Source organism: Onychomys torridus, chromosome 1, assembly GCF_903995425.1.
Source record: "Onychomys torridus chromosome 1, mOncTor1.1, whole genome shotgun sequence".
Lineage (NCBI taxonomy): Eukaryota > Metazoa > Chordata > Mammalia > Rodentia > Cricetidae > Onychomys > Onychomys torridus.
Window position 1 is genome coordinate 71,932,126 of NC_050443.1, and position 7,241 is coordinate 71,939,366.

Consider the following 7,241-nt stretch of genomic DNA (forward strand, 5'->3'; position numbering starts at 1 on the left):
GCCTGGCTTTTGTTTGACTTTCTAAGTTTCATTTTTAGTATTTAAACTGAGATCTGTGCCTTATATTTCTAAAGCTTGAATATAATTTATGATACATATATATGAACATTTCCTTCTAAAATGTTTTTGTTAAGATAGAAGGGTCACTTTCTTTTCTTTTCTTTTTTGAGTATAAAGGGATCCTGTGATACCCCCGACAAAGTTTATTTTCAGGGTACTGACATGACCTCTAGGTCAAAATAGAGGTGGAATTGGGGGGTTGGCGCAGGAGGTAGGCATGATTAGGCTGTCTTAGTCAAGGTGTAATCCCCACCTCTTATGGTCTCAGCTGGAGTCTTGCAAGGCACTCCAATAAATCGTTTTATAAATTACTCCTACTGTCCAGACATGATTCCTCCAAGTTGATCTGCTCCTGGGTACAGTGTTTTCATCATTGACAGTGGACATCATCATTGACAATTTCCATCATCTTGGGGAGTTCCAGGCTAGCTTTGACTACAAGTTCATTCAAGGTACAGTAGTCTGTCATGATGGGGAAGTCAAGACCACAGGAACTTGAAGCAGCTGGTCACGTGTCTGCAGTCAGAAGAGAAGAGAGATAAATGCCTGCCTGCTAGTGTTTGGATGGCTTTCTCTACACAGTCTAGTGAAGGGTCAGTTTCAAATGAGGACCTTGTACACACACACTCTAACACATGAGAGCTAATGATCTTTCAGATCATTTCAATTGCAAGAGAATTTTGAAAGGCCACACGGTCAGTCTTCCCTCTCTACCTTGTGGACTGCCACCTTTAATTTCCATATCCTTTGATCTTGAAGGAGTTGATGCTAATGAAAGAACTACACTCCTGTCTGGGGAAAAAATGTAATTTAGGGGCCTGGAGAGATGGCTCAATACACGAACCCAGGTTTCGTTTCTCAGCACCCAACTCACAACTGTAGTTCCAGAGGCTCTTAACCCTCTGCTGACCTCAGAATATAGCAGGCATTCACTGATGTGCTTAACTAATAGACACACAAACACTCATATGTATTAAACAAAAAAGGAAATAAATCTCTTAAAAAATGTAACTCAGGGTTGGGGATTTAGCTCAGTGGTAGAGCGCTTGCCTAGCATGCACAAGGCCCTGGGTTCGATCCTCGGCTCAAAATATATATATAACTCAGTGAACTTCTGAGCAGTCCCCCTTTTCTAGTCCTCTTGAGTCCATAGGTAAGATATTTTTCCTAACTGGTTAAGGATTTACTTGAAAAAACCCTGTCTCAAAAAACGTTGTAGCTTAAATGAATAGTTCTTAGAGGAATTGTTTTATTTTCTTTCTAGTGTTGCTTTTTTTTTTTTTTTTTTTTTTTTTTGCCGGTCTGTTTACTTACCTTTTACTTTTCTTCCCCTCCCCACCCAACCCCCCACCCTGGATTGAGATACTGATTGAACCCAGAATCTCACAAGTGATAGTCAGATACTCTACCATTGAGCTGTATACCCAGCCATTTTAGTTTTTGAGACCAGATCTTACTAAATTGATCCTTTTGGCTTTGAACTCACTCTGTATCCTAGACTAGCCTTTAACTCTCTTCTTGCCTCCAGTAGTTGGGATCATTGGCCAACATACATATATTCTCATTTTTTATGTCAAAGACAAATTTTACTTGCAAGTTTCCATGGGTGTTCTTGTAACATTCTTGAACTATTAGTACATTTCCCTGTTACAGACAAAAGTTTCAAAACCTAAACTCTCAGCTTGGCCTAGTGGCACAGGCCTATAATCCTAGCTACTCTAGAAATTGAGGCAGAGGGTCAAAAGGTCAAGGACTTTCTAAGCTATAGAGTGAGTTCAAAGCCAACCTAGGTAACTTAATGAGAGCCTTTCTCAAAAGAAAAAGTAGGCTTGGGTATGGTGGTGCTTTAATCTCAGAACTCCAGAGGCAAACAGATATCTATGAGTTCAAAGTCTGCTTGGTCTACACACAAAATTAAAGGCCAACCAGGGAAACATAGTGAGACCCTTTCTTAAACATAATCAATCAATAAAAATAAATAAATGTATAAACAAGTAAATAGTAAAAACAGTGCCAGAATATAGATCAGTGGTAGCATGCTGGCCTGCCTGGTCTATGCTAGGTTCAATCCCCAGGATCAAACAAAACAAATAAAACCCTCTAAGAATTTGCTGCCTCTAAACTACACTTTTCTTTTTCTTTTTTATTAATCTGGAGCTGAGGACAGAACCCAGGGCCTTGCGCTTGCTAGGCAAGCACTCTACCACTGAGCTAAATCCCCAATCCCTAAACTACACTTTTTTAGTGTCTCACCCAGAGTGCTAGGATTGAAAGTATGTGCATCACTCTCAGCTCAAACTAGAATTTGTTAGTGCCATGCCTTGTACCATCTGGGTCGTATCTTTATAATGTGGTTAACAAAACAGTAGTTCTACTAGAGATGGGAAGTGTTACATATATAGTGTGGTGATATTTTATTTGGGTTCTAACAAGTGAAACTTATCTGGGGATCAGAGGACAGAGCCAGGCACTAGATTAGACATAGAGGCCAGACAGTGGTGGCACACATGCCTTTAATCCTATCACTCTGGAGGCAGAGATCTGTCTGGATCTCTGTGAGTTCAAGGCCACACTGGGAACAGAGCCAGGCATGGCAGTACACACCTTTAGTCTCAGCACTTGAGATCTCATGTCTTTGCTTGGAAAGGACACATGTCTTTATTCCCAGGAAGTGATGGCAGGAAGCAGAAAGGTATGTAAGATGTGAGGACTAGGAACTAGAAGCTTTTAAGCAGTTCAGCTGAGATCCATTCGGGTGAGGATTAGAGGCTTTCAGGCTGTGGAAATAGGATCAGCTGAGGAGTTGGTGAGGTGAGGTTGGCTGTGGCTTGTTCTGTCTCTCTGATCTTTCAGTTTTCACCTCAATATCTGGCTCCGGGTTTTTTATTAACAAGACCATGTAGTGATTCGTCTTACATCAAAGTTACTATTATATCACTTTTTAAAGTATTATTGGTATTTTTAGAGAATTCTAGAAACTTACATCCAAGATGTGCTAATGAAATCTAGATGCCATAGTCTGCTCCTCTTATCCCAGGTTCCAGATACTCAGGTCGGGAGCTCTCTTAAGCCCAGGAGTTGGGGGTGGTGTGGGGGGAATAGTCAGGGCAACATTGTAAGACTCTGGATCTTAAAAATAACAATGTACAAGTACAGTCTAACTAATTGCAGCACCATAGCTAAAACAAAAGCAAGTAAACAAACAAACAATAAATAAATAAACAATGTAGGCACACTCTTAATCCTAGTTCCCAGAAAGCAGAGGCAGGAGGTTCTCTATGAGTTCAAGATCAGCCAGGGTCAACATAGCAAGTTTCAGGACAGCTAGTACTATGTAGAGAGACCCCCATCTCAAAAAACTCAGCAAATAAATTTTTTAAAAATGTAATTGAGTAATTGATATTTAGATTCACAAAATAATGTTACTGTGTATAGATACTGCGAACACACACACAGAGTCTCACTATGTATCCCCAGCACCCTCAGACGCAGACTCACCAGTTTTGTCTTTGAAAAAGCTTATGACAGTCAGAGGTCATGGCAGACACACACCTTTGATCCCAGCACTGGGAAGACAGAGCTAGGCAGACCTCTGAGTTCCAGGCCATCCTGGTCTACAGAGTGAGTTGCAAGACAGTCAAGGCTACACAGACAAACCCTCAAGACAAATGTCTCAAAGGAAAAAAAGAGAGAGAGGAGAGAGACAGAGAGACAGAGAGACAGAGAGACAGAGAGAGAAGCTTATGAGAGATCATCTCCTGGTTATAGGTTCCAGCAACTTTACCCCAACCCCTCTGAAGTATATTTTGGTTGTTTATGGTATTTGACTATTATAAACAATGACTCAACTACCACTTTTTTACATTAACATCTGACACCAGCTGCTGTCAGCCTCCCTGATAGGCCCTGGGTGTTCATTGTTTCTTGAACACTTTTGACTTCAAGCACCTGTGACCCTGCCTTAGGCTTTCTCACTGAGAGGAGAATGAACCTGCTCTCATCCTGACAGCCAATGATGGATAGGAATCCAGGGAAGATGACTACCTCAGCTGCTCCCCCGTCCCCTCCCCCTGCGCAAATTTTATATGATATCCCTGTAATTGGCTAACTAGCTTTCCACCCTCCGCCGTCAGTCACCCTCCCCTTCCCCCCAGAGTCTGTCTGAATGAGCCATTTGCACTTGACTCCAGCTTAGGGACTATCTCAGGAAGAAGCAAGTTTAAACCATTGCATCTGCTTCCTTAGTCATCCAGTAATCACTACAGCGGAATTTAGTTGGTTTTTTTTTTTTTGTTTTTTGGTTTTTTTTTTTTTATGTGCATAGTATGTTGCCTGCATGTGTGTCTGAGTGAGGGTGTTGGTTCCCCTGGAACTGGAGTTATGGACAGGTGTGAGCTGCCATGTAGGTACTGGGAATTGAACCCAGGTCCTCTGGAAGAGCAGTGTTCTAGGAGTGAGATACAAAAGAATGGGGTTCTCAACTTTCAGGCTTAAATTGGTGGGGGGAGGGCCTGAAGTGATGGCTCAGCAGTTAAGAACACTGTTCTTCCAGAGGACGTGGGTTTTAAAAACGACTTGGTTTGTTCTGCAAAAATGAAAAAACTATGTTGCAACTCCGTATGTGGTAAGCATTCCTAGGAAACAACATAGTGTAGGTCTGCACAGTCCAAGGCATTTCCGGAGTAAGTATCTAAACCATCTTTAACTTCCCAGTCACCTGGACTTCCCACAATGCTCTGTGGGGTATCCGATCACATTGCATTTCATTCTCTTGCCTTCCATCCCTCCAAATCATGAGCTACAGAAAATTAGGAACCATGTTTGCATATCATTAACCTTTGTATCCCCAAACCGAACATAATTTCTACTATACAACCCTAGTTGTTTGGGAAGTTGAACTAAATTGGGATGGCTTTTAAAACCTGATTCAAGATTAACAAGAGAATAGAATTTCTAGGTGACTGTTGTGGTGGTATATTGTGTCCCCCTAATACATTGTGTCCCCCCAAAATATACTTATCTGGGGTCAGAGAACAGAGCAGCCACTAGATTAGGCATAAGGCCTAGACAGTGGTGGCACACACCCTTAATCCTAGCATTCTGGAGATGGATCTCTGTGATTTCAAGGCCACACTGGAAACAGCCAGGCATGGTGACACACACCTTTAATCCCAGGATTTGAGATCTCGTGTCTTGCTTGGGAAAGACACTTGCCTTTAATCCCAGGAAGTGATGGCAGGAAGCAGAAAGGTCTATAAGGCCTGAGGACCAGGAACTAGAGGTTTTTAAGCTTTTAGGCTTTTAGCAGCAGTTCAGCTGAGATCCATTCAGGTGAGGACTCAGAAGCTTTCAGTCTGAGGATTGGTGGAAATAAGATCGAATGAGGAGTTGTTGAGGTGAGGTTGTCTGTGGCTTGTTCTGCTTCTCTGATCTTTCAGAATTCACCCCAATATCTGGCTCCAGGTTTTTTATTAATAAGACCATTTAGCAATTTGTGGTACAGACTGTAATAGAGGAGGCGAAGATGAGGAAGTAAGACTGAAGGCAGTAGGTGTGGAGGAAGTGTCTGGACAGAGCAGCTGTTGGACCCAGTGTTGATATGAGCACCTTTGCACTAGAAGGAAGCCTTCCCAATCCAGAACCCCAGCTGGAGATGATGGGCACCGAGGGAATTAAAGAAAGATGGTCACAGTCACAAAAGCAGTCAAAGGAACACCGGAGAACCATGGAAAGCATTTGTCATCATTACCTAACAACAGGGTAGACTGTGTGAGTAGCCAGCCCAGAGGAACCAGACTGTGAATGTCACCTCAGTAGGCCTGCTTGAGTGCGCTCTAGGGCTGATTTGACATGCCATCATGTGGGATCCTAAGTATAACTTTAGGCAAGGCCCAAGAAAACATCCAGAGTGCTGAGTGTCCAGCCACTGCCATCTCCCCCAACTCCCCTTTCCCATTTTCTCACTAACTTGTGACTCTCTTCATTGGCTGAGATGCTGCATTCTCTAGTCCGCTGGAGCAAATTGGCACAAGACAAAAAGGAGCAGAGGAAAACCAAGTGACTGACTGTACACACTGAGCTACACTAAAAGCTCAAATTTAGGCTGGGCAGTGGTGGCGCACGCCTTTAATCCCAGCACTCGGGAGTCAGAGCCAGATGGATCTCTGTGAGTTTGAGGCCAGCCTGGACTACAGAGTGAGTTCCAGGAAAGGCGCAAAGCTACACAGAGAAACTCTGTCTCAAAAAACAAAAAAGCTCAAATTTAAAAGGCATATGATGCTGCCATTTAGCCCAGGTTCCTAGTTTAAGAAAACCTCAGACCTGAGTTGCAATTTAGTGTGAACTTTTCAGGGCGTAAGAAAAGACCTTATCATAAGTATCAACCTTAAATAAAACATGCAGGTCCTTGTTGTAAGCTGCATCACAAGGCAGACTGATTCCAGAAAAGCGACCACGAACTTTCAAAGCTTCTTCAACTTTGCAAAGGCCCTTCCAAGTAGGCTACCAGGCCAGCAAGCTCCAGGGACCCTGTCTCTCCCTACCACCTCAGCATCACTAGGATTACAAAAGCTCACCATGGCCCAACTTTGAATGTGGATTTGGGAAATCTGAGCTCTGTAGCAACTGAACCTTCTCCCTAGCCTAAGAAAAACCACTGTTGAATGGACAGCTCACGCAGAGGCATGGAGGGTGAAGCTCTGGACAGCTTCAGTATGATCACTGCACGGGAACAATGAATAATGAGAATATGAGACTTCCTGGTGTAGCTCCTTGGGTTACAAAAGTCCACATCTGCAGTTTGTAGATCAGAAACCCTTCGTTCAGTTATCAAAGAATTACTGAGCTGTGTTATATGGTGACCTCTGTTCTAGGGAATGGAAATACAATAAACTAGCAAATCCCTGAAAGAGCCTAGCAGAAGGAAACAGGCCATAAACTTTCGAGGGTGATAAGGATTGTGTAAGTAGGTATCTAGTGCCACATAAAAAAGTCAATTCTGAAAATTCTTTATTTAGGATCAATAAGAGAAAAATTTACTATCACAGAGAAGTTTATAGCATAAAGTTTATTTTTCATGCAAAAGAAGTCTTAGCCGGGCTTGGTTGCACATGACTTTAATCCCAGTACTCAGGAGGCAGAGGCAGGTGGTCTCTGAGTTTGAGGCCAGCCTGGTCTACAAA